We start from the raw sequence: 27383 nt of genomic DNA on the forward strand, positions 1-27383 counted from the left end.
CAGTTTAAATAATTGTGCTGTCCATGTCATTTTAGTGTGTTAGCAAATGGAAAAAACTGTAATATGCGGCCTCTCCTTTCTCCTCTTGGTGAGATTGAAGCCAGCTTCATCCAAGAAGATGCATTCATGATGCCTCTCCATGGAATCCGTTGAAACATTCTCTATAGAAATGATAAAAGTTTCATTTTTGATATAACGTAAATGACATAGCATTCCAGGCTTCATGACTCTGTATACATGTGCTGCATTACATTCAACACAGTAAAGATGTACAGTAACTCAATATTGCTTTATAATCTCTGGACATTACGTATTACTTACTTTGTACATATTGATCGTAGCTCTTTTACCCTCTCAGAATTTCTCTCAAATGGTACTCTGTAGACTTTGTTTGAGACTTATCAGGTTGCGTTTCAGGACACGGTCATTGTGGATAGACTCACACTGTTGATTCCTTCAAAGTTCTCGTTGTCTTCCTCAACTCGCTGTTGTAATTCTCGCAGACAAATGAGATTATTTTGAAGGACCTATTGACATATGGTCTCCTGCTCTTGTGAGAATATACCTCTCCTTCCACTGGCATGTGGCAGTCTTTCAATTCTAGCAAATAACACAGCTTGTAGAATTGTACAGACAGACCTAATGCAATGTAACCAAATATGTAAAATACATAAAATATATTTTTTATGTAATACTATATTAGTTTTACTGTAATACTGCAAGAAAGGGCCAATTTTTAGAGATGTTACAGATGTTAATGTTAATTACTGAGACATTCCACAACTGTACATACGGTACTGTAAGTTTGAGGGACCACAAATGATAGTACACTTACCGGTTTTGTTTCTCTGAATGTCCTGACAATGGAGGCCACAGAGAACCTGCTTATATTTGGTTGAACACGTAGTCCTGCTTCCCTCATACTCATTCCATTAACCAGAACATGGTGTATGATTGTTGCTCTAATTTCATTGGAAATGATGGCTCTTGTTCTTCCTCCTCCCCCTCCTCCTCTTCTCCTCCGTCTCTTCCTCCTCGTCCTCCTCCTCCTCCATCTCTTCTTCCTCCTCCTCCTCCTCCTCCTCCTCCTCTGTCTCTTCTCCTTCTTCCTCCTCCTCCTCTTCCTCTTTTTCTCCGCCTCCTCCTCCTCCTCTTCCTCTTCCTTCTCTTCCTCTTCCTTCTCTTCCACGTCCACGTCCACGTCCACTGTCTACTTCCACCTTCCTCTCCTGCCCTCCATTGTGAAAAATCACCATCCCATTTGATTGACCTGGCTTTATATCCCCATTACTGATTGGGTGCAACACATTCTGATTTGAAACAGGTGTGTTAAATTTTGAGTGCTTGTGTGTTACCGATGACAACATGTGTTTTACTTGTATTTCACTTTTGGGGCTGTGTTTGTGCCATTCTGAGTTGAAGTGCACCAAAATGCTACATGTGCTTTTTGAATGACAATGTGTTTACAGTTTTGCACAAGAGCGATTCCCGATTTGCTAGCTGTGTCTAACCACATGAGAAGTGTTTAAAGTTCTACAAACTTGTGCTTCAATCAATCAGTGGTTTGTACACTTGCAACTTTGGTTTGCGAATGGATTTTAGTGTTTTAATAGCAACTCAGAAATACTGTAATCAAAAATAAATGTGAGTGGTATATGCATTAATCTATAAAAAAAATTGATGTCGTAATAAATAGTGATGATGACATAATGAATGGTGATTATATAATATAAAGAAGTTGAGGTGTATTGCATTAATGAACAGAAATTTGATGTGTATATGCATTTTATTAAAAGAAATTTGATGTTTATATTCATTAATCTAAAAGAAAGTTGATGTTAATATATGCATTAATATAAAAGAATCAGATGTGTTATATGCATTAATCTAAAAGAAAGTTGATGTGTATATGCATTTATCAAAACAAAAGTTTATGTGTATATGCATAATTAAAAAAGAAGTCGATGTCATAATGAATAGTGATGGATAATCAAAAAGAAAGTTGATGTTTATATGCTAAATCTAAAAGAAAGTTGATGATTATATGCATTAATCTAAAAGAAAGTTGATGAGTATATGACATTAATATCAAAAAAGAAAGTTGACGTGTTTATGCATTAATCAAAATTAAATTTGATCTGTATATGCATTGATCTAAAAGAAAGTTGAATGTTTTATGGTGAATAGTGAGATAAATGAAAGAAAGTTGATGTGTATTCATAAATCAAAAAACTTTTATGTGGTATATGCATTAATGTAAAAAAAGATGATGTGTATAAGCATAATCAAAAGAAAGATGATGTGTATATGCATAATCTAAAAGAAGTTGATGTTTTTATGCATAATTCAAAAAGAGTTGATGTGCATAGGATTATCTAAATGAAAGTTTATGTGTATATCCATTTATTAAAAGAGAAATGGAGATTGTTTATGCTAATTCAAAAAAAAAGAAGTTGATGTTGTATATGCTTACTAAAGAAGTTGATGTGTATATGCATTTATCAAAACGAAAGTTTATGTCAAATGCATTAATATAAAATAAAGTTGATGTGTATATGCATTTATTAAAAAGAAAGTTGATGTGTATATGCCTAGTTAAAAAAATGAAAGTCGATGTGTATATGCGTTAATCTAACAAGAGTTGATGTGTTAATGCATTTATTAAAACGAAAGTTGATGTCATATTAATTGTGATGATGACATAATGAATAGTGATGATGACATAATGATGGTGATGATAATCAAAAAGAAAGTCGATGTGTATATGCATTTATCTAAAGAAATTGATGTGTATATGCCTTAATCTAAAAGAAAGTTGATGTCCTAACGAATATGATGATTAGGGATGAGTCGAGTACCTCGGGTGAAACGAGTATCCTACGGATATAGCGCTTTTTGCGAGTACAATATTATACAAGTAATGCTAGTCAAATAGGCTCGTTCGAGATGAACTGCGCCTCGCCTGTAAAGTGGACGAGAGCAGGCGGCAGCAGCAGGGGCGGGGACAAAAGCTGCGGTAAGTCAACAGTTTTCCAGCCGATTCCAGCTCCTTCAGCTGGACAGGAAGTGACAAAACACGTGGTGCGATTCCAATTTAATAAAATACTAATCAGACCCACATATCAGCTTGTACACAGTCTCAGTTGTTTTAATTTATGACAGAGTAGCTGTCAAGTGCTCTACATGAGATCTGTTGCTGATTTTAATTAACAACACACTGTAGATGAACCGTGATCTGAACGGATTTAGTCTCTCTGAATTCTACACGTCACTATCAGCCTCACAACATGTGTTATGTACAGAATAGTCTTTAAATCAGACAAATAGCAATTAAAATCCCTCCGATTCCAAAACATAAAAAGTTTCTATAAAACGTCATTATGTTGTAAACCAATCAGTGTTAAATCGCTGAGAAGCCGGCGTTCCCAGCATGCTCTGGGTCCCGCCTGGGTCCGCCTGGCTCTTGCAGTCGGTGGAAAGCAACTGCGCCGCCTGCGTCTCAGAACTGCGGCCGGCCTTGCTCTCGTGAGATTTCCCGTTGCCCACGTGTGCATGACGTCATAGCAAGTCGGGATCAAGTCGGACACAAATCTAACCGGCATGCAACGGCGCCGATCACCGGTGATCGATTCTGCGCAGACCTGGCTCATCTCGAACGGCCTAATGGCATGTCAAGTTTATTTCATCCATAAAAATGGAAACTACAGTTCTCATACCTGTTGTAACACCCATAAAAACTGGAGCATTATACAATAAATATACTACAATACAGTAAAACAGAAACTGTAAAACATGTACATTTAAAGTGCTTGTTGTGCTGTCTGATAGTCTGAGGTATAAAAGAGAGAGCATACCGCTTAGTTTGTGTCACAGGTGGTCTTAGTCTACCACTACGTTCTATAACCCTACCAGTCAGATTACACAGGAGGTAATATCTTTTGCAGCTCTTTTAAAGACTCTACCACAATACCTGCTGGAGATGCCAGGTCCCCTGAAGTTTTTCAGATTTGTTTTTACTTTTTTCCAAGATAGACTTAGACTTATCTTTATTAATCCTTTTGGGATGACTCACCGCAAAGAAATTGAAATATTACGGAATAAAAGAAGAAACCTGGGTAAAACATGTAATGTTAATGTTGTATCTGGCTTCAAAACCTGTAAATGCAACTGCAATGGCTGGAAATCAAACCTGGGATAAATGATTGCACTGCTACGATTTAAATCATAGTCGAAAAGTAACACACCTGATGCCTTTCTGCTGCTTTCTGCTCTGTTGATAAACTTTTCAACAGGTTAGTAGTAGTTACCAGACACGGGCAAAGTGCAAATTGTAGTGCACTGCCTGTCTCTGTGGATCCTTGTGGAGGCAGCTTGATTGATTGATATGCTCTCTTATTTGTACCATAACAGAGATCTAATGTTTCATCAAATCGGGTTGTGGAAGTAACCTTTCTGGCTAATCTTGACAAATAAAGCAAGTAACCACACAATGAAAACTACTAAGATGGCTGGGAATCGAACCCAGGTTAACTGCTTGGAAGGAAGCTATGCTCACCACTATACCACCAGCACTGGACAACGCAATGTTCACTGAAAAGTCTTGCACCACGTCTTGTCATTGAGACAGATTTTTGCATTAGTTACCATGAACACAAGGAAATTGCCTTTTAATACTTTTCTCTTTCAGAATAAGAGCTTTTGCTATGGAGGACCCGGGGCCTGTTGCACGAAAGTAGAATAAAGATATCCAGGATAAATGAAAAAGCGCAGCTTGACTTAGTGTGACCTGCTCATCGCGGCTTAATCGGTTGCACGTTTGCCGAGCCAGGACGAACAGGTGGAGCTATGTCCAGCCAGGTGTAGATAGCTGGGATAAGTGCACGTTCACAGCTTTCTCAGATAGGCCACGGTATCGATCACAGATTTACTGTTACAGAATTGAGAAGACGCATGCGCCATATGTTTCACCCAATGAGCAGCAGCTTAAAATGGAAAGTAACGAGGAGGGGAAGAATATGCAAAAAGGGAAATATGGCTCAAACGGAGAGAAAAAGCCCAACAGACTATAGCGGATGGACTGAATGTGTAAGGATGTAAAAATATCTACTTAGCCTACTAGTCACACCACATTTTTACAAAGTTTTAGGCTACACTGTGTTTTAATTATTTTAAATAAGCTAGTTTCATGTTTCTATTTAAATAAATGTGCTGGTTTTACTGTAAAGTGTCTTTGACTAGCCTAGCCTACTATGTAAAGCACTCTATAAATAAAATGTATTATTATTTAGCCTTTACCTTAAAAGTGAGTTGAGGGAATAATGTAGCTCGGGAAAGGGACCCTAATGACTCTAGGCTTAATTTCAAACCCTTATTCACAACGCGAGAATTCAATCTGGTTTCGTGCAACCGAGTCAAAACTAAATTCTTCCAGGATAATTTGAGTATTCCGGCTTAATCCCTTATCCTGGTTTCGTGCAACAGGCCCCTGCTCGTTTGTTCCTCATATTAATTCCCAGTTTTTCTGTTGCGTGCAGTTAAAGCAGGATATGAAAAATTGCCAACATTTGTACATGCTCCTAATCTGGGTTAAATTGACAGTTGAATAGATTTTAAATTACAGATTAGGGTTGTAACAGCTCCTGCCTTCAGGGCTCGTCCGGGAATTGAACCCGGGACCTCTCGCACCCAAAGCGAGAATCATACCACTAGACCAACGAGCCACATAAAAACTTCATCTTAGCAATTTTCCATCAAGCAAATGTGATCAGTCAGTCTAAATATTTTATCAAACCGGGTTGGGTAAGTAACCTTTCTGCTGACTTCTTGACAAATAAAGCAAGTAACATAATTTAAAGAAAGATACTGCAATAGATGGGAATCAAACCCAGATTAACTGCTTGAAAGGCAGCTATTCTCACCACTATACCACCATTGCTGGACAATCCAAGTGTTCAACTGGACAATACAATGCTCACAGCCAATCATGCTACACAGCTGGGAATTGAGAGTGATTTTTGCATTAATTACCATAAATGCAAGGAGGTCACGACAACCCACAACACTGTGCTGTACAAATTTCATCAAATCCTTCTCAATTGCTGAGTAAAGCCGGACATGGGTAACACAGCAGTGCACGGAGTTGTTAGACACTTGTTACGTTAATATTCCACTTTGTTGTCGTTGAAATACTTGTTGCATCATTTCAGTTCCTCTGTCAGAGTTAGATGTTTTGCAGCTTTAAACAGACTGGACTATAATAACTAATGGAAATGCCAGGGATTGAACCTGGAACCTCATACATGCAAAGCATGCACTCTACCACTGAGCTACATCCCGTGAAGTTCTGCTAATTTTTTTAAACCTTTTTGAGAGATCACTGAATAAGAGAAGAAACCTGGGTGAAATATGAAATGCTAATGTTGTATATGGCTTCAAAACCTGGCGGTGGCTGGAAATCAGACCTGGGCAAAATGCTTGCATTGCTATGGTATAAATCATAGTCGAAAAGTAACACATCTGTTGCCTTTCTGCTGAACAATACAACACTCACTGCAAATCTTGTAACACATCTGGGCATTGAGATTGAAAATAAATGCTCAGAGATGCATTGGTGGAGACGAGTGGCTTCCAGTACCTATGAGATAATCCAATATTGTTCATGAAGGCGCATCTGCGATTTGGTATAATGTGAATTGTCATTGCTTTACTACCACCGTTATGGGATGCCTTTAGTTGTCTGCAGGATTTGGACCTTTGCAGCGATAAGCCAATGGATTTCTAGTCCATCGCCTTGAACACTCAGCCACAACAACCCTAAAAAAGGTGCTATAACTCTTTGCACAAATGTTCATAACCTATTCAACTTAGAAACCATGTCAGCATTGTTCAACCAGTTATGGAGAATATCCCTTTTAAACATTTCTTCATGGAGGAAATCCTGGACTTCAGAGGTCAGCAAAACTACTCCAACAAGTAGCCCTTACTGCATACATAACTCAAGTCAGTGCTTGTGTTTGGGTAGTTTTGCTGCCAGATGAATGCATTTTACTAGTGTTGGGAAGAATTGTGATATAGACTGTCTCTGCATTTGTTCAGTGATACGTCTGATGATGAACTCACTACCAAGACAACCCCAAAGAGATGCACTTATGAATACAATGATCATCAGTGTCTCCATTTGAGGTCTGTAGCATTGTCATGTTCAACTGCCCCAACAAGTAGCATTACTGAATTCAACAGTCAAGTCAAAGCTAAAGTTAGAGTAATAAGAATGACTTACCAAAACAATAATTTACCAAGAGACACAATCTACAATGAATTACAACACATTTTAGCATTGTCCAACTAGTTATACAACGTTAAATAGCTGTTAATGTTAAGATTTTGGATAAAATCCTGGGATTCAGTTTTTAGAAAAACAACCTCATAGATTAGCACTAACTAAAATCAATCCAATGCCAATGCTTGAGTTAGACCAACGTCAAAGTCTTACAGTAAGCAACCTCCTTTGCTCATGATCTTCTCCATAGTCCCAATGTTTCTTCTGGCATCTTCTGTGTGATATAGAAGCAGTGGAAGTGGTTCCTTACACAGATGTGCCATCTTAAATACTGAATGCAGCCATTTCCACTCAACTCCACCTTCTTTTTGATCAAGTTTCAGTGGTCTTGTCTATTGTTAGTAATAAATGGCTTCATGAATAGACAACCATCATCCCAATGTATGCCATTGACAGTCTATGAGTGGTCAATTAGAGTCCAATAACTTTCTTTGGGCCAACTCCTTTTTCCCCCAGATAGAGCTCATTCAGCAATAGAAAGTACCAGTTAGTGCTGAATATCTATTCCAAAACTCCCATTCTTTTATTTATTTAGCCAGCGGTGGACAAGTGCGGAAATGAACTTGCTCTGCATGTGTAAGTGTTTGATGATGAACTCACAACTAAGACAAACCCAAAGAGAAGAACATTGAACACAATAAACATCAGTGTCTCCATGTGAGGTGATCCAAATGTGATCACAATGACTTACAATTAACTCTATCTCCCCCACCTCTTTTTTTGTTTCTTGTTATGTCTCGGCAAGAAGTATTATGCTTTTGGGTTGTCTGTCCATCTCTACATCAGAATCAGAAATTCTTTATTGATCCCTGAAGGGAAACTCTGGAAAAGACTGCTCCTTCAAGCCAGATTTGAACCAGCGACCTAAGGATTTCAGTTTAATGAGCTATCGAAGGGAGATAACACACAAACGAATTTCTGAGTCATCACGGGCTGTAGCTCAGTGATAGAGCGCACTTCCAGTCTCAATGCCCAGATGTATTACAAGATTTTGAAGTAAACAATATATTACGCAGCGATGGTGGTATAGTGGTGAGCATAGCTGCCTTCCAAGTAGTTGACCTGGGTTTGATTCCCAGCCATCGCAGTAGCTTTCTTTGAGTGATGTTACTTGCTTTTTTTACAAGAAGTCAGCAGAAAGGTTACTTGCCCAACCTGGTTTGATAAAACATTAGATGTCTTTGGGCTGCACAATTATGGCCAAAATGATTGATCAATATGGAGATCACGATTAATTATCACAATTATTTGTTGATTTTCTACTCTACGTCGTTTAGCTTTGGAACCCCCCTTTTCCCCACAGCTTTCAACTGTCAGAAATGGGTGGGGGAGTGGGCACTGTGTCCAGCACTGATTTTTACCAATGACCGTAAAGATTAATATGTACATGGTTTGCAGAACTGTACCTTCTGATAGACATAAGGCCACTTGGGTTATTTTTGGGCTGCTCTATGGTCTTCTGCAGAAGGATAAATGCCAGAGTTGGCTCACTCCAGGTTATTTAAGCAATAAACGTCCCTTGATGGACTTGAACCACCATCCTTTCAGTTACAGCCAACTGCGCTGACCTATTGCGCCACAGAGACTGCGCCTGTCTGAGGTTTTATGAGCGGGAGCTCGATCTTTAAGCCACAAGCATTTGCTTTATGGCTTTTTGAGGTTGAGCTGCACATGTCTGCTTATCAGGCTATTTTCCTGTTTCTCAGAAATTGGGGAAGCTGACTCATGTGGAAATGTAGAAGCTGGACATGCATTGTATTGTTCTTACATGTTAATTGGATTCTGACTTTGAATTCAAATATTTGGCATCCAAGAAAATTTCGGTGAGTGATGATGTATCAGTCATTTTGCAGGTGGTTTCTTGGTTACAGCAACAAGCTTGGTCATTGACATACAGTTGCACGCCACGTATGACAAAACTGTTGGGTGGGGCCTTATGTATTTGCTTGTATTACTTCAAGTGACCTGCATACCAATGACCGTAAAGATTAATCTGTACATGGTTTGCAGAACTGCACCTTTTGATAGACATAAAGCCACTTGGTTTATCTTTGGGCTGCTCTATGGGTTTCTGCAAAATGATAAACACCAGAGTCAGCTCATTCCAGGTTATTTAAGCAACAACCGTCCCTGGGTAGACTTGAACCACCATCCTTTTGGTTGACAGCCAACTGTGCTGACCTATTGCGCCACAGAGACTGAGCCTCTCTGATCTTTTATTGTTTGTCTATTGTTTTATTGTTTTGTTTTTGATATATTTATATTAGAAGGGAGACGTTCAGAGAAGATATGGAGAAGGACTTTTGGTCAGCACCAAGGTGCTTCTGGAAAACTGTTCGCCACCTCAGGAGAGGGAAGCGAGGTATCATCCAAGCTGTGTACAGTAAGGATGGGACGTTGTTGACCTCAACTGAGGAGGTAATAGAGCGGTGGAAGGAGCACTTTGAGGAACTCCTAAATCCAGCTGACACATCCTCTGTGGTAGAGGCAGAGGTGGAGGATGATGGGGGATTGTCGTCAATTTCCCTGGTGGAGGTTAATGAGGTAAGCCTAACCTTTTTCAAGTAACATTGTCCACCATGGACAAGACAAATACTTCAAGATTGGCAATAACTGTAGTTAATTAAATAGCTTAGCACATTTTATTATGTTTATTCACATTAGTTTTCCACACATCTTCTAATACCACTCTTATCATATTCCCTTCCTCAATAGTCCATAAAGAAGTAAAGAACGATCATCAATGATAGACCGCATATGAAGTGGTCAGCGAAACCAAACACTTTGGAAACACATTCCTCAAGTCAGAAACTCTAGAAATGATCCCTGAAAGTATAGTCTTGTTTAGACGGAGGGGGGGGAACTGCATCTCATTCACTGCAGAGTGATTGTCACTCAGGGTTCAGAGGGACAGAAGCTGATCGTTACGTGCTCCAGATGACTCTGAGGTGAGAAAATCTATTTAGACCTTTAAGAAGACCGATATGTAGATTGAATTAGATTTTCAGTCACTGTTGTCTCAATACTTCAGTGTCAGCCTACTTATTCTCTACAATAAATGCTGCAGTCCATTACTTTGCATTAATACTGGTTCTTCAACACGACCAAGCTCTTCATTCCCAGACCAAAGGATGGTTGAACCTGCTGCATTTAGACTTCAGCTACTGTTCCAACCTCCACACCTCAGTGAAGAGGAAAACACTTCAATTAAAGGGGAGCAATGCAATTCGTTTTTTGCCCGCAGGTTTTGTCTATCGAGCTCCACCTCCAGATTCTGAATAGATATTTGGCGGCTCCTCTGTTTCCTTGTGTCTGACTCCTCCCTCGGTCAGTCTGCAGTTTTCTCTTTCTCTGTTCCTCCAACAATGCTTTCTTAAGTTTCTGTTTCCCTTTTACCGGCTCAGTCATGGCAATGCTGTGAAAAACACCAAAAGAAATCCATCGCTACCTTGTTAGCAAGACCTGATATCACGCTACACTTTTGCTGAGACGGCGACTTGCTGACTGAAAGTTGCAAGGGGGGGGTCCAGCTCACAGGTGCTAGGGGGGTGCGAGATGACCACCATTCAACTCATTCCAGTGACTCCAAAGCTGTTCTTTTGGGTAAATTAAGCTAAAAATAAATGCATAGTTGTATAAGTTATAATGTTTCTTTCTTGACTAATATCTGTACTCAGATTGACTAAGTCCACTGACTGTGTCTCCGTTCTTAATAGGCTAGTCACAGTGCTAGTCGCAGCGCCCCGCCCCTACACTATTCTGTGATAGGCTAGTCCCAGCGTCCCTCCCCTACACTATTCTGTGATAGGCTAGTCCCAGCGCCCCTCCCCTACACTATTCTGTGATAGGCTAGTCCCAGCGTCCCTCCCCTACACTATTCTGTGATAGGCTAGTCCCAGCGCCCCTCCCTACACACACAGATTCCTCCTGTTGTTGTGTCCCACGGCTGTTCTCACACGCTCAGGACACGGAGAAGTGAACAGCTCTACCCTTCAGGTCCGCGGGCTTTCCCGTTAACATTTAGGGTTTCTTCAGCTTCAGGTTTGTTTATACTTCGGTTCAAACTAGTACCTAGCAACCAGGAGACTTTTGGTAACATGGGATTTGTTCGGACATGGTGATGGTAGAATGGGACTCGCGTTGCATCTCTGCTGTCAGAGTTTTTTTTTTTTTTTAAACTGCCTGCTGGCTTTAACCAGTTTTTTGTTAGTTTTTTGTGTTTTCTTGCTGTGTTTTAAAAAAAATAAAAGGCAGTTGCGGTATAAATGAATAATATTACAAATTAAGATACACACACAAACACATTCCAATCCCCCGCCCCCCTCTCTCTCTTTGTTTCTCTCTCTCTCTCTCTCTCTCTGTATCTCTTACTCACTCACAGACACACACACACACACACTCACACATACCTGGTGGTAAAATAAAAAAGAACCAAAAACAAAAAAATGATCACACTGATCATAGAAAAATTAAAAGTTAAAAAAAGAAAGTTATATTATTGAGTATGAAAACTCTTGTTCATTACATTTTACTTAATAATTGCAACCATGTTGTTGTATTTATTGTTGCAAAACTTGTTATATACTGTAGGCCTATATAGTTCGTTTGTTACCATGACAACACCACTGATCTGAAGCTCAATGCTAATGCTATCATGGAAATAGTTTTCTAATCAGCAATAAATATAACAATTTCTGATCAACTCATATCAATTGCGTGCTTAAAATAACATACGGTTAAAGCCCCGCCCTTTTCAAGACAACCAGACACACTTCCGGGTTAGGCCCCGCCCAGTCCGAGTACGGATACGGATACAGATAATTCATGTGATAAACAGATACAGATACAGATAATGCTGTACTCGCTCATCCCTAGTGGACACGAAGCGACGGACGGGTCTGTGATACTCTGAGCTCATACCTGAAGCCGGGGAAATGCACCTGGGATGGCTCGTGAAAAAAAATGTTTTCAGTTTGCGACAATTCGAAAATTACACACACAGGGAGCGCTCCTGAACCCCCCCTCGCAATCTCTGAAAGCACAACTAGTCGATCATAATTGGCTCAACAGGTAGATCCATAGATAAACTCATCTTTCAGAAATTTGACCGACCGGGTTGACACTTCAGCGTGAGAAATCGGGGGTGTGGCGTGTGAGCGTTTAAAACCAGTCAAATGCGTGTGTCTCACGGCCAATGCGTGAGAGTTGGCAGCCCTGAAGCTATAACAAAAAGAAAACATTAGGCCAACATATTACGGAGTAATATGTCCTGTATTAGAGAAGGACAAGCAACAAGAAAAAGAATTATGAATGTATTGGTTTCTGACCAGTCTGTCATTAATATCATCTGGGAATATCGCTCTTTGTCACACTTAATCTCCGCAGCGTCCTGTATAAACCTGAAGATGCACAGACCACGGACACCGCGCTGCTCATCTCTGCTTTTACTGAGAAAGTGGACACTGATGTTATGCACAGGTCTGCCGGCAGGCAGCGGCCGCACGGCAGGCAGCGGCCGCACGGCAGCAGCGGCCGCACGCCAGACAGCGGCCACCGGACAGCGGCCACCGGGCAGCGGCCACCGGGCAACGGTCACCGGGCAACGGCCACCGGGCAGCGGCCACCGGCAGCGGATGCACGCCAGGCACCCTCGACACACCACCGTCCCACCGGGAAAAGTCCTGACTCTCCCAATTGCCACTCCGCAGCTGGGTGCCAGTGTAACCATTTCTAACCATCTAAACAACTGCTATAGTAGGGTTTAAGTAATGCATGTTAATAAAAACAAAGCAGAACACATGCAGAAGACAACGTAATTACTGTTAAACACGTTTACGTCGGATCAGAGCGGCAACTGATTTAACACATGAGACTCCAGGATTAATCTTAGCCTGGCTGTTAGCCTGGCTGTTTGCCTGCTCTGGACCAGGCTAGCCGCAAAGAATAAACCTCCATGGTAACTTGACTGGGTTTAATTCAATCTGGTTTTGTGCAAACGAGTCAAAGCTAAATTCATCCAGGATAACTTGAATATCCCAGTTTAATCCCTTATTCTGGTTTTGTGCAACAGGCCCAGGAGGTGAAGTTCCATCTCTCCACACTTCTGTCCAACTTTAAGCAGCTACCCTCTGGTTCCCAACTACTGCCACCCCATAACATTTGACCCCGACGTGATTTGAACACGCAACCTTCTGATCTGGAGTCAGACGCGCTACCGTTGCGCCACAAGGTCTACCAATCAATACGCACACACACACACACACACACACACACACACACAAAAGACAAAAACCTCACGGAGTCAGTCAGACGCCACTGGAGCTCAGAGTTCAACGGGTTCAATGGATCCATTAAAGAGGAGGACAAGAGCAGGAGACAGGCCTGGCAGGACGAGGTCAACTGTGGACGATGAGAATGATAGCCTTAGCACTGCGTTTATCTCTCTATTAGATTCTATTGGCTTCTCTCAAAGTGTTCATAAACCGACTCACCGTTTTAACCTCAACCTTGATCTTGTTCTGGTGTATGATGTTGAAATTGAACATTTATAGTGTTCCCACAGAATCCCTTTTTATCTGACCACTGTTTGATAACTTTTGAGTTTATACTGCTGAACTACACGACAGTAGGCAAAAACGTCTATACAAGATGTCTATCTGATAGTGCTGTAGCTAAATTTAAGGATGTGATTCCATCAACTTTTAATTCATTCCCAAGTCACAAAGTAACGGAGGACTCCTATGCTAATTTCCCTCCCAAATCGATCATTTTGTTGCTGCGAATGACACTCGACTCTGTTGCCCCTCTAAAACAGAAGATGATAAAACCAAGACGGTTAGCTCCATGGTATAACACTGAAACTCGCAAATTAAAGCAAATATTGTGGAAACTTGAGAAGAGTTGGCGTTCCACCAAACTGGAAGATTCTTGTATAATTTGGCAAGATAGTCTTAAAACTTATAGGAAGGCCCTCCTTAATGCCAGACCAGCGTACTACTCGTCATTAATAGAGGAAAATAGGAACAACCCCAGGTTTCTTTTCAGCACTGTAGCCAGGCTGATGGAAGGCCACAGCTCTACTGAGCCAAGTATTCCCATAGCTCCTAGTAGTAAAGACTTTATGAGATTCTTCAATGATAGACTTACTATTAGAAGCAAAATTCACCAAGACCTGCCTTTAACTGGCACTGACTTCTCTCTAAACTCAGGAACCTTAGAAACAGCTGTAAAAACAGATACATGTTTAGACTGCTTTGCTTCACTTGATCTTTATCAATTTAATTCAATTGTTTCTTCATCTAAACCCTCAACCTGCCTCTTAAACCCCATCCCGACTAGGCTACTTAAACAAGTTTTACCCTTAGTCAACAATTCTCTACTAGATATAACCAATCGGTCTTTACTAACAGGCTATGTACCACAGTACTTTAAAGTATCTGTAATTAAACCTCTTCTGAAAAAGCCCAACCTTGATCCAGATGTTTTAGCCAACCATAGACCTATATCCAACCTTCCATTTCTCTCTAAGATTCTTGAGAAAGCAGTCGCCAAACAGCTGTGCGACTTTCTGCATAGCAACAGCTTATTTGAGGATTTTCAGTCACGATTTAGAGTTCATCATAGCCCAGAGACAGCATTTGTGAAAATTACTAATGACCTCCTAATTGCATCAGACAAAGGACTTATCTCTGTAATGGTGTTATTAGATATTAGTGCTGCTTTTTTTCACCGTCGTAATAGGTAACACTTTATAATAACTACATGCTATAAAGCATTAGTTAAGCATTAGTAAATTAGGAATTTATCATTTATAAAGCATTATTCATACATTAATACCCATTAGTAAGTCATTTACAAGCACAGTTATAAATGTTTTAACTTCACATTATTAAGCATTAGTTAAGCATTAGTAAATTAGGAATTCATCATTTATAAAGCATTATTCATACATTAATACCCATTAGTAAGTCATTTATAAGCACAGTTATAAATGTTTTAACTTCACATTATTAAACATTATTTAAGCATTAGTAAATTCTTTATTTGTCATTCATAAACATTGTTCTTCTTCTTAATACACATTAGTAAATCATTTATAAGCATAGTTATACATGTTGAATTCTATATTAATAAGCTCCTTTATAATGGGCTTAATGATGACTTTAAAAATTGTGGGTTCACTTTTTATAAATGAAATATTTCAAAGACATACCATATATAAAGTAGTTCTTTATGGTTCGAAAGATCATTTATAAAGTGTAAGGAAATGATTAATAAACTATTTAGATGTACATTTTTGCATGCATTTATACAAATGGTTTAGACATTTTGTGAGTGTTAAGACAATGTTACAAACATTTATTGATATTAAATTTATGATTAATTCAGTTGTTAGTGGTTAACTATTTTTAAAGACTATCTACACCATACAAATCATTGACTAATGAGATTGAAAAATCAGTTCTCTCAGTTTTTTAACAGAAAAAGTAAATAGACACAACACAAATTGATGAACATATAAAGGATTTATTGCCATTTATTGTCTCTCAGCCATTCATTCATAATAAAAACATTGATTCTCTTTCAGGAGACCTTGGCTGGATAATATAACATTTGTTCTGTACATCTTATCTTATACAGTTTGAATGGGACTACTTGTACTTTCTGGAAATGTCATGAATCAGTCTGCCAAATGCACCATTATGGTGTTTCTTTGCAAGCCATTCATTCCACTCAATTATTGCAAGATGGTCAGAAAGCAAACTATCTGTGCGATTTCCCCTAATCCTCCTTGTAGGATCTCCAGGCCCTTTCAATATGTTGGGTATGGGCACCAGTATGGGGATCTACATACCACCTGCTGTGGTTGACTGTGTGATGGTTGTACCCTAGTGCAGGGAGTATGCGATAGGCACGCCACTCATCACTGATTATCGATGATCCACGCCTCACATGATGGGCGATTAAGGGGACTAGATGTCCTCGAGATCTTCTCTCCACAAGACGTAGAACAGGCTTTCTTGATGTTCGTCCTTGATGATGCTTGACACCTAACATCCCAAAAACCCACTTCTTTCTCTTCCATCCACCAACCATTCGTCCTCTCCCGTACTGATGAAGATACAAAACAACAAACACATACATTATTATATTAAGAAAAACACAGTTGACTATATTTCACAATTATTTATTAACTATTATAAGACACCTTTCTTTTGTGCCGAAAATGGCTCTCATCAATCACAACAAACTCTCTTCTTCCACCAATCTTCTGGCCTGTACGCCTCCTCATCCTTTCAACCGCCGTGACACAGACCTCCCTTATTTTTTTTGCCATTTTACTGAGAGTTGCTGAACTGGCCGCAATGCTGTCATCCATCATGTCAATCTGTCGTAATCGTAGACCCTGACAAAATCTCCATAGGCAAATTTAAAAGAGTAATGTTTATGTATATCTGAAATCATGAACAAAACATTCAGTGCTTTACTTGGCAATGTAGTGAGACTGTGGTATGTGTTTGTTATCATTGTTATTACTTGCCTACCTCTACATGAATTGCATCCAGTTACTGAAGGAGATCTTTGAACGACTGAAGATTGACTTGTGCCTGACAGAGATTTGTTTTTCCGTTCCAACATGTCGACAGGTCCTATTTAAAAAGAACAGTAATATTAAATACTGTTTTTATTAGAAAGATGTCCATGGCCTAGACTAGGAGCTAGTCCAAGTCTAGTAATGATTTTTTGTAATCATCCATGTGCCGGACATATTCTGATATGATAACCTTTGCAAAGTGAAAGCTTTGTTGTAGGCTAATTACCATGATTTTTATACCCATATTCCTTATGACAGGTGTCCGGAACAATGAAATGATTATTACTACAAAAGTACCTACACAAAGCTAGTAAAACAGAAATGATATGCCCCACCACCTAGGTATGGGCAGTATTTCTGATCATTTATACATCATTTATATGTATCATGCTCAGTATTATTGTATTTAAAAAAAATACATGATACTGTAGTTTATTTTGATACATGTCTTGGTTGCTGTATTTTGTATTTTATTTTGATAGGCTACTTTTACAACTTTAGTATTTTGTATCTTGTATCAAAATAAATTTTGATGTATGATGATGTATGTTTGATGTATTAGATTTTCGCCCATCCCTGCCACTGCCCACTATCACACACATTAATACATAGTGTTGTAAATATAGGTTACTTACCAAGCATACTGATCTCCACTGTTTGCCCTTTTCTTCAGTTTCATGCCGTGATGACATATTCTGCATTTCACTTTAGTTTTTAGGAGTTTCTTCTTTTGAAGCCACTTTATAAGCTTCAGTGTGTTTCTTTTCGGGTCATCATTAATAAGCTTTTTTAGCCTTGTGAACCTAGTCATTTTTTGCCAAAGATTTGCTTTTAAATGGTAGTGGTTTGCAATCCAATAGTCTGCTCTGCAATGTGCCGCTCTGCAAAGTTCCGTCTATGGTCCCGCGTTCAATACGTCATCAACGTGCGACCAAGAAAACGACCGCCAAAGTTAGATAGCCGAAGCATGGACAACGTCGAAAAAAATAAAAAAGGGATGCGGACCCGGGGCAAAAAGAAAACCGAGGGCATGAACACATTGGAGGAGATACCTGTCATTAGTGGTGAGTATTTTTTGTGTTACACTTTTATTCAAGCACTGTCACTAGAGGTTTTCAGACCGGGGCGGGGTGGACCAGCAGGGAATGGGAGCGGAGCCGGGCAAACAGGCAACAAAACCGCGCTCTATAGCCTCTCAGTGAACGCCGCCCGAAGAAGACCGAACACAGCCTCTGAGTATAGCTGACTCAGCCCCGGGGTGCTAAAGCTGATGATACATGGAGCAGCTTTTAGAGCAATGGTGCAGGGCAATTTTGTCAATGGTACTGAGAAAAGATTACTACCATAATCCTCTTCCCCCACCACTCTGCAACCCAACCCGCCCCGCCCCTGTAACATTAAACGTCAATCATCATATGTGACAAATTCCTCCCTCTCTTTTTGCCTAGAAAATAATAACACTTATTTGTTTTTTTTAATGAAACAATGGGTATATGTTTATTTAAGTAAAAGTGTTATGGAAACAGGCCAGTAAAAATATGTTCTTTACTGTATCTGTTCTTTGCCAACAATGTGTAGTGTGGGTGTTTGTAGGTAGGTTTACTGTCAAAATATAACAAGTTAGGAGTGAAGGTGAGTTTTGAACTCCCTTCTGCTACATAGCAGACAATATACATTAATACATTTAATTAATACATTTTGAATAGCAAATAAGATTAAAATAATGTTGTAGATTCATTCAATAATGAAACATTATTTTATTTCAAGTTCTGCCATGGTACCTACTGCACAGCTGGGACTTAAGCAAAAATCCAATGAGTTGGAGATGTTTAAGCTGAGGGTAGAGTGGCAAAAGGAGAAGATTGCTGAGCTGACTAAGGAGAGAGACTATCTCAAAGACCAGTTGGTATCAGGTAAGTCTCCCAACACACAGTATGTGGTGAAATTGTAGTACAGTTCACTCTTATGCAAGTCTAGTTTTGGTTTCTAGTAGGGTATATGAACATTTCTTTCCCATGGTGCCATGTATTGTGAGCCTTATGTTTGTATTTGTATCTGTTTTAACAGCTCTTAAAAAGGATGACAAAGGTTCCATCAAGGAAATAAACTTGTCTTCAGATTCTTCTGGTGACAGCCCAGTGGAATCTTCCTCTGATATGTCTGATTCCTCCTCGTCCTCATCAGAGGAGGACAAGATAAAAAGAGAAAGAGAAGGGAAAAGGGAAAAAATATAGGAAGAAGTCAAAGAAAATCGAACCAAAGACACGGCAGAGAGGTAAAAAAGCTACTTTGACACCTTTCCACGTTTGGTTCCTGCTTAGCTCTGCTGTACAATTGCTCCTCTAGGTTGTTCCTCCAACACAACATTAAATGTGTGATTTTATTGGTGCTAACTAACTATTTACCATAAACACAGTGCGTTCTGGATTCATGGAACCTGGTAAAAGGTAATTCCACCTCAAAGCAGATTTTTTTTTCCCCCGTGCCCTTTTAAGCACATGCACAGGCGAAGTTTGTGATTTATATTCTCAAAAGATTTTCATGCTAGAGGCATCAGATAATAACCTTTTATAGGTAGTTTCCTGTTTCCTGTAAAGAGGATTGTGTCCCCATTTAGTGTTTTTAATGGTTGAATTTTTTTAATCATATTTCACGAGCCCACTGAACTTGTCTGACAAACTGAACAAATTAAACAAATACATTTCCACTTATGCAACCCTTTCAAAGTTTAAATTTAGAAACAATTAAATGTGCAGTGTGTAGGATTTAGTGGTATCTAGTGTTGAGGTTGCTGAATTGCAGAGATGGCAAAAGTACTCACTTTCCGTACTTAAGTAGAAGTACAGATACTTGTGATAAAAAATACTCCGGTAAAAGTGGAAGTACTGATTAAACTTCCTTACTCAAGTAAAAGTAACAAAGTACAGGCTTGGAAATTTACTTAAAGTATAAAAGTAAAAGTAGCCTTGCGAAAGCTACCTGAAGCACACAAATGTTACTAGAGAGACGCTGAGGAACTTCAGTGGACATGGAGGACATGTCTTTATATGGCAAAGGCTACATTTTAAATGGATGTCTGCCAATAGGCCTAAAACATAACATATATGATTATTATGACAGAGACTGGGACTCCAGGTTAATAAGATTCTGACTTATTAGCAAGATATGAATTCAGTTGTGATTCTGTGAGAATTCACAGATCCAGTTTTTATTTTTAATCTTTCCCCCTAACCTATCTTTGCCCCAGGTGTGTCTGTTAAAACAGACGGAGTCAACTTCTGTCTTGCTAAGTTTCTATCCACTTGTCAACTGAATTACAGTCTCTGAAGTTCGGTCCCAAAAAAAACAACTCATGTGAATAAAGCTGGTGAAAGTGTTGATGAGACCAACGTGCAAACTAGCTAACAGGTGAAGACCACACCAGAACCACTAGCTAACTTACTTTAAATGTGAAGAACTATAGACCAAGAACAGGCTTAAGTGACCTGACAACATGAGTTATACGACTTACAGTTCTCAAAGACTCACACACACAATCTCAGCTGGTTATCCTCCGGACAGCTTGTCTCCTTTTCATTTCTCTCACTTTTTTCTCCGTGTGGCGCGCGCACCCGCTCGCGGTGTGAGGCGCGTGTCCGCGCTATTGTCCGACATGACAACCTCTTGTTCAAAACAAAAGACGAGCCAATTTTGTAAAATGTAAGGAGTAGAAAGTACCGATATTTGTGTTAAAATGTAAGGAGTAGAAAGTAAAAGTCGCCACAAAAATAAATAGTAAAGTAAAGTAAAAATATCAGAAAAATCTACTTGAGTACAGTAACGAAGTATTTGTACTTCGTTACTTCCCATCTTTGCTGAATTGTAAGCAAGCATTAATTTATCTACAGTATATTAATAGCATTCCTAAACTTGGTCCCACTTTGGATGGTCAGACTTTATGTGGGACAAATTTCAAGAACACCTGAGATGCAAGCAGAAGGCATTTGTTGATTTGAGGTGGAATAAACCTAAACCAACATGTAGGTCTCTTAATTGCAACCATTGAGTGTCACGTTTTGTATTGTAGATTAAAACTGAATGTTAGTGTGACTCGCAAGCCGTGTGTGTGTGTGTGTGTGTGTGTGTGTGTGTGTGTGAGTCAAAGAGTGTGCGAGAAAAAAAAAAAACAATATTGTGGAACACTAATTTTATGTTGTTATAATTGCAGCCCAAACTCCAGACCAGGTGGTGGACCGGTACAAAAGAATTCTTAGACATTTCAGTAAAGGAGGGACCATGTCTGCTGCTTTCAAGCATGTTGGAGTGGACAGGAACACGGTGGTGGTCAATGCTCCAATCGCAGAGCTGTTCATGGCTGCGCCTGGCAAGTACAAGGAACTCCTTAAAAACCACAATAATGTGAAGAAACTCAGCGTGTTTGCCACACAGTGTGCCACTGCTATTCAGGAGGACCAAGGAATAGAGGACACAATCACAGCCTATAAGGCTTCTGGAAAGCTTCTGCCCCTAAAAAAAAAGTGAGCTCTGATGCTGGGGTAGGAGATCTACTCTAAAGTTGTTTTAGTTACATTTTGACATTGAAAGATTTTATATTAATATTTTATGAAGATTTTATTTGGCACCTCTACTGGTAAATTTGTATTCAGCCATGGGTGTTTATACTTGAAAGAAATGTATTCAATTTATTTTATTCAACAGAACAACAGAACATCCAAGCAACCCTTTGCTGGTCCCGTCACAGCAGATCTCTGGAAGCGCAGGTCGGAGTTTTGATGAGGAGTTCAGAGAAACAGTACCAGGCCTGTAACGGTGAGGCTTTTCCCTGCCACCAGTAACATTAGCTGGGGCATCTTTCAGGTTATCTTAGCAGCATCCTTTGAGTTTTGCCACTAGTACATTTACAAGTTATGCTGAGATTGTTTATATTCTTCCTCAGGAGAGTATAAAAAACAGGCACTTATGTAATAATTCTTACACTTTCCAAATGATCTTATGAACCATTAACAACTCATACATAAATGGTTTGTCATTAAAATAATACTTCATTTATAAATAGTGACATGATCATATATAAAGTATGAAAATACAATTACTAAGCACATTATAGATGAGCTTATTAATAAAGAATACAACATGTTAATAGTGTGTAGATAATAAATAAAACATTTATAACTGTGCTTATAAATGACTTACTAATGGGTATTAATGTATGAATAATGCTTTATAAATGATGAATTCCTAATTTACTAATGCTTAACTAATGCTTTATAGCGTGTTTTTTAAACACTATTATAACTATACGTGTGTCAATCCCTCCAGCATTTTGCAATTGTACAATTCACAAAAATTCAACCAATCACCGTGACTTTGGTTCGACCCCCAATTTTGACCGATCACTGCAACTTTTCTATAAATTTGACCAATAACCGGAGTCTCCCCCAACTTCAACTAATCCCAGCTGTCCCATGTGCCAGACTTTGTCTCAGTATAAGACAAACATGGTGAATGCAGGAAAAACTGGAGATGTATCGTACAGGATGACCTAAACTGGAACAGCTACAATCATAAGTTCAATGATACGTTAAAGTCAAATACTTTATCAAACCATAGGAATGTGTCCGAGGCCAGGTGAGGAATTAACAATGTAAAGATAAACAAACACAAATTCGATTAATTCAACAAATTGTCTTAAATCCTCCAAGCAGTTTCATATCACACCAACATTTGCAGCATCCTGAGCCTTTTTCAGAAGGTTAGTACAAAAACTTAGCCTGGAGTAATTTTATTTTCCTCAATTTTTAAACATTGCAACTTTTATTGCAAGACAAAAAAGCTTTACAAAAGCTCCCGCAAAAATCTGGCATTTTGGATTGCAATACTCAAAAAAAAAGACAAAAAAAAATTCTGGAGTGACTGATGTCTCCATCTGCTGAAAAGTACAATATATAACCATTTCCACAGGTGTGTGTGCACGCATGTTTATGCAGGAGAGCACAATGTGATCTTTTGCAGGTCTCTGATATTGTGCATTTCCATGTGTTGGAAAGCACAATGTTACCATTACAGGAGGTAGATTGCAGCTGCTGGTTGTACAATTGTGTGTTTGTGGGGGGCCGTGTATGTGTAAGGGTGTTTTAGTGGGTCTTTACATGTGCTCATCTGCTGTAAAGCACAACAGTACTCCATTGGACCACCAGGTCAAAATTGACCTAGGAAAACCAAACACTATGTATTTAAAACCCTAAAATTCAATGAAATCAGTGATTTTACTAGCAAAGATCATTGATAACCACCCATGTTATTTTTGGTTAATAGAAACTCATTTCTGATAAGGAAATTTCAGTCAAATTTGACTAAGACTAAAGGAAAAACAAGTTTAAAACTAAAATAGACTCAAGCCTACTAGTGGGTACTTGCCATGCTGACTGTTGTAGTTAATCTCAACTGCAACAGTGTTGATCCCAAAGTGATCACCTTTTTGTGCAATTGTTTTAGTTTGGAGGCATGCATAAAGTAATGGCAAAAAGAAACCATTGTGCTACCTGGCAGATGAAATCATTCATAGCTTAGAATTTAATCAGAGAAGTATGGTAAAATCAGTTCAGTTTAATATCAGCACAGATATAAGTAGGTACATGCAGAAACATGTCAAAGGTGCATCAGGTTGACAAGGCAGCCTGGTCGCCCAGCGTCTGGTTGGCAGCCTGGTCGCCCAGCGTCTGGTTGGCAGCCTGGTCGCCCAGCGTCTGGTTGGCAGCCTGGTCGCCCAGCGTTGGTTGGCAGCCTGGTCGCCCAGCGTCTGGTTGGCAGCCTGGTCGCCCAGCGTCTGGTTGGCAGCCTGGTCGCCCAGCGTCTGGTTGGCAGCCTGGTCGCCCAGCGTCTGGTTGGCAGCCTGGTCGCCCAGCGTCTGGTTGGCAGCCTGGTCGCCAGCGTCTGGTTGGCAGCCTGGTCGCCCAGCGTCTGGTTGGCAGCCTGGTCGCCCAGCGTCTGGTTGCAGCCTGGTCGCCCAGCGTCTGGTTGGCAGCCTGGTCGCCCAGCGTCTGGTTGGCAGCCTGGTCGCCCAGCGTCTGGTTGGCAGCCTGGTCGCCAGCGTCTGGTTGGCAGCCTGGTCGCCCAGCGTCTGGTTGGCAGCCTGGTCGCCCAGCGTCTGGTTGCAGCCTGGTCGCCCAGCGTCTGGTGGCAGCCTGGTCGCCCAGCGTCTGGTTGGCAGCCTGGTCGCCCAGCGTCTGGTTGGCAGCCTGGTCGCCCAGCGTCTGGTTGGCAGCCTGGTCGCCCAGCGTCTGGTTGGCAGCCTGGTCGCCCAGCGTCTGGTTGGCAGCCTGGTCGCCCAGCGTCTGGTTGGCTTCGAGCCGTTTGGGTCCGTTCAGGGGCAATTTAACATCTGCAAGTTTTTGAATAGCTGCCTCAGCTTCCACTTCATTGGTTTCCAGTTGTGCTGAAAAATATGAAGAAATCGTTAAGTCCCAACTACCCTTGACATTAATACTGTACAGAATTTACCATTAAGGCTTCTTTGTTTTTTATTAAAAAGCAAAGCAAGTATTCAGACTTCCCTTTTAAGACTTTATAGCCCCAAAAGACTTCATTGGTAATTAGGCCAGTTAAGTTTGCTTACAACATTACAGAATCTGAATTGAGATTAAGCTAGCACAGCAGTTGTGTTCATGTGCTGCATTTACTTGGTATGGGAAATTCCAAAATCTATACAAAGCTACCTTAGCTATTCTGTTGCTTTTGAGAGCAAATAGCCACACAATATAAAAAGAGTTTAATTTTAACTTATTTTTCGTGTAACTGTTGGACACTTGCAAGATTAGACAATACGGTGTGAGTTATGTGGCTATAGGCCGAGGTTGAGTAAGCACCAATTGTTGTATTCATTAAATATATGAATGTCTGATTAATTAAGCCAGCTTTATACCCACATTGTATGGTCAAAATAGTTTAAACATGGGTTGGAATCCCCAATCCAAAAGCCGGACAACTTAACCTTATTTACTACATTGTGCCACAAAGAACCTCAGCTGTAAACACAGTTGCGGCATTTTCCCAATATGGTTTCACAGAACCTGCTCACCTTCTTTAGCAGCTTGGATCAACTTGGACTCCATTGACTGGAGAAGTGCAAAGGCCCTCTTCATGGAGAGATCATTGGGAGACACATCTGTGGCAGAAAATAAATTCAGTTAGTGTCCGTAAGTAGCTCTTGAAAGAGTCTGTCACTAACGTTCTTACCTCTAATCATTCTCCTCTGCAGCTCATCATCATGTCTTTCATTTGTGCCGCCAATTGGCAAACTCAAGCCTAAGGACAATGCAACTGCTGTTAATCAAATGTTTCTGCTGTTTGATGCCACATATCATGAACTTGTTCCAGCTAAATTTCACTTCAGTAATTGTGTAATTTACCCTACTCTTTACATTTGTTATACTCCACTACATATTTGAATACAAGCTTGAAACAGAAGAAATGTAACAACCTTTGTTAAGCCAAACAGTCAGCACACAAACAACAAAGGCCCAAACAGCTCCCATCACTCCAGTCACCAAGAGAAACTGGTTCCTGTGCTACATGCCAGGTTAAAAACCCATCATGCAGGTAGCACAGCTGTTGCTGATCAGCTCTAATTGGCTCTCTCTGCAGAGTCAGTGCTAGTTGAGATTCAGCCCATGAAAAATGGGAATTTGGAAGCAAGGGACAATTATAGACGATATTGTAAAGAAAGTCCAGGAAGTTGTGTTTTTTACAAGAAAGAATGTCAATGAGGTTTGTCTGAACACTGTTAGACTTTTTTTTGTAAATTTGCGTTAACTTACTGGCAACGTGCTGTAACTTCCTAATTACAGTATCATAACTGTACATGTTTTTTTACAGTATAGTACCCTTACTGTAACTTAGTTTTACAGTAGTAAAAATATCCTTGGTTTTACTGTTTAAAGAACTCTACAGTGGCAAAGCCCCAGGGATTGATTAAATTTGTTGAGAAATATTGTAAGGAGAGGCTGTCTTGGTTGACATACCTCTTCAACATTGCGTGGAGGTTTGTGGCAGTGCCTAAGGAGTGGCAGACCAGGGTGGTTGCTCCCTTCTTCAAGAACAATGGCATCTGCCCATTACAGGAGTATCACTATGCTCAGGCTCCTTGGTAAACTCTACTCCAAGGTGCTGGAAAGTCAAGTTTAGCCAATCCTCAGCAAGGAGTGTACCAATTTATGCAACATTTGAGCAGTTGGCAGTGGTAGGATTTGAACCCACGCCTCCAGAGAGACTGGAGCCTTAATCCAGCGCCTTAGACCGCTCGGCCACACTACCTGCAAATATTGCTTCCCCAAATCGTGACAAACACAAGGAACGTAACTAACGGTATGCTTGTTAATGTTATTGGAACAAAACATTTGCAAGGGAAAAGCCAATACTTACATACTAAAAAATGTTATCACTCTTTGTCATTTTTCTCTGGCATTGTTGATTTTAGAATATTGTAACCAGCATTAAGTGAGTAGGTTTAGGTCTGTGTAAATATGGGCTGTGCATTTACCTGGGCTGAATTTGTGAACATCTTCTTTTGCATATTCACTGTAAAGAGCCATTACTCCTCCAACTGCCAACTATTGTTCTAAAGACAATAGGATATACAGTTTTAGATTGCAAGGTAACTGTCCAAGACCAAAGACTTCAATGAAATACCTCAAGGGATCAAAACAGTTTGTCAAAATTGGAAAGTTCATGTTTTTTGATTAGAAATTTGAGCACAGTTGTTCATCTACCATTCAAAAACAAAAGTATGTTTTTATTTGTTACCACTGTGACTTAGTGCAGGGGTTCCCAAAACTTTCAGCCCACGACCCCCAAAGTAACGGTGCAAGTGACTTGCGACCCCCCCATTATAAACGTATATAAACATTGCGCGCAACCGCGCACGCACTATAGGTGTATCCAAACACGAGCATATTGACAACACAAAATAACACACAAAATAACACAACAGTTTTATCTTGTGTTGAAATCATGGCTAACATATGCTATTTCTAATTTTTTTAAATTTTTATTTTATTTCTGGAAATCAACTTGCGACCCCCCCTCTCTAGCTCGCGACCCCCCTGTGGGTCCCGACCCCCACTTTGGGAATCACTGACTTAATGGAATGTCTGCAAGCGCTAAAAGACAGGCCTCGCTGCCGTTTCCCGAGCACAGAAGTCTTCCAACATGGCGACGGCTAGCACGGCAACTGATGCTTACGTGAAACTATACTTGGAGAACATTGTTGCCTGGAAAGGTCCTGGAAATGCAACAAATTTGCTTCAATCAGCAGTCCACGACGCATTGAAGGAAGCATTGCTGCAACACATCAGGACAGAGATTGAGAGGCAGGGAGCTACGGTACGGTACCTGGTGCAACAGCCCGACCTGGTGCAGAGAGACAACAGGCAGATAAAGGGGGATAAGGGT

General features: G+C 40.1%; 4 non-coding genes and 1 pseudogene across 4 annotated transcripts; all 5 read right to left on the reverse strand.

The window, feature by feature from the left end:
• Positions 1-5648: 5648 nt before the first annotated feature.
• Positions 5649-5720, reverse strand: trnap-ugg (transfer RNA proline (anticodon UGG)). Its single transcript has one exon. It is a non-coding gene; the product is annotated as a tRNA-Pro (tRNA).
• A 544-nt stretch (positions 5721-6264) lies between these two features.
• Positions 6265-6336, reverse strand: trnaa-ugc (transfer RNA alanine (anticodon UGC)). Its single transcript has one exon. It is a non-coding gene; the product is annotated as a tRNA-Ala (tRNA).
• A 3687-nt stretch (positions 6337-10023) lies between these two features.
• LOC116676418 (uncharacterized) lies at positions 10024-10181 on the reverse strand (annotated as a pseudogene).
• A 3318-nt stretch (positions 10182-13499) lies between these two features.
• Positions 13500-13571, reverse strand: trnaw-cca (transfer RNA tryptophan (anticodon CCA)). The gene has a single exon. It is a non-coding gene; the product is annotated as a tRNA-Trp (tRNA).
• Positions 13572-26164: 12593 nt separating this feature from the next.
• On the reverse strand, positions 26165-26246 carry trnal-aag (transfer RNA leucine (anticodon AAG)). Its single transcript has one exon. It is a non-coding gene; the product is annotated as a tRNA-Leu (tRNA).
• Positions 26247-27383: the final 1137 nt, after the last annotated feature.

The sequence above is a fragment of the Etheostoma spectabile genome, unplaced genomic scaffold (assembly GCF_008692095.1).
Source record: "Etheostoma spectabile isolate EspeVRDwgs_2016 unplaced genomic scaffold, UIUC_Espe_1.0 scaffold00003136, whole genome shotgun sequence".
Taxonomy (NCBI): Eukaryota; Metazoa; Chordata; class Actinopteri; order Perciformes; family Percidae; genus Etheostoma; species Etheostoma spectabile.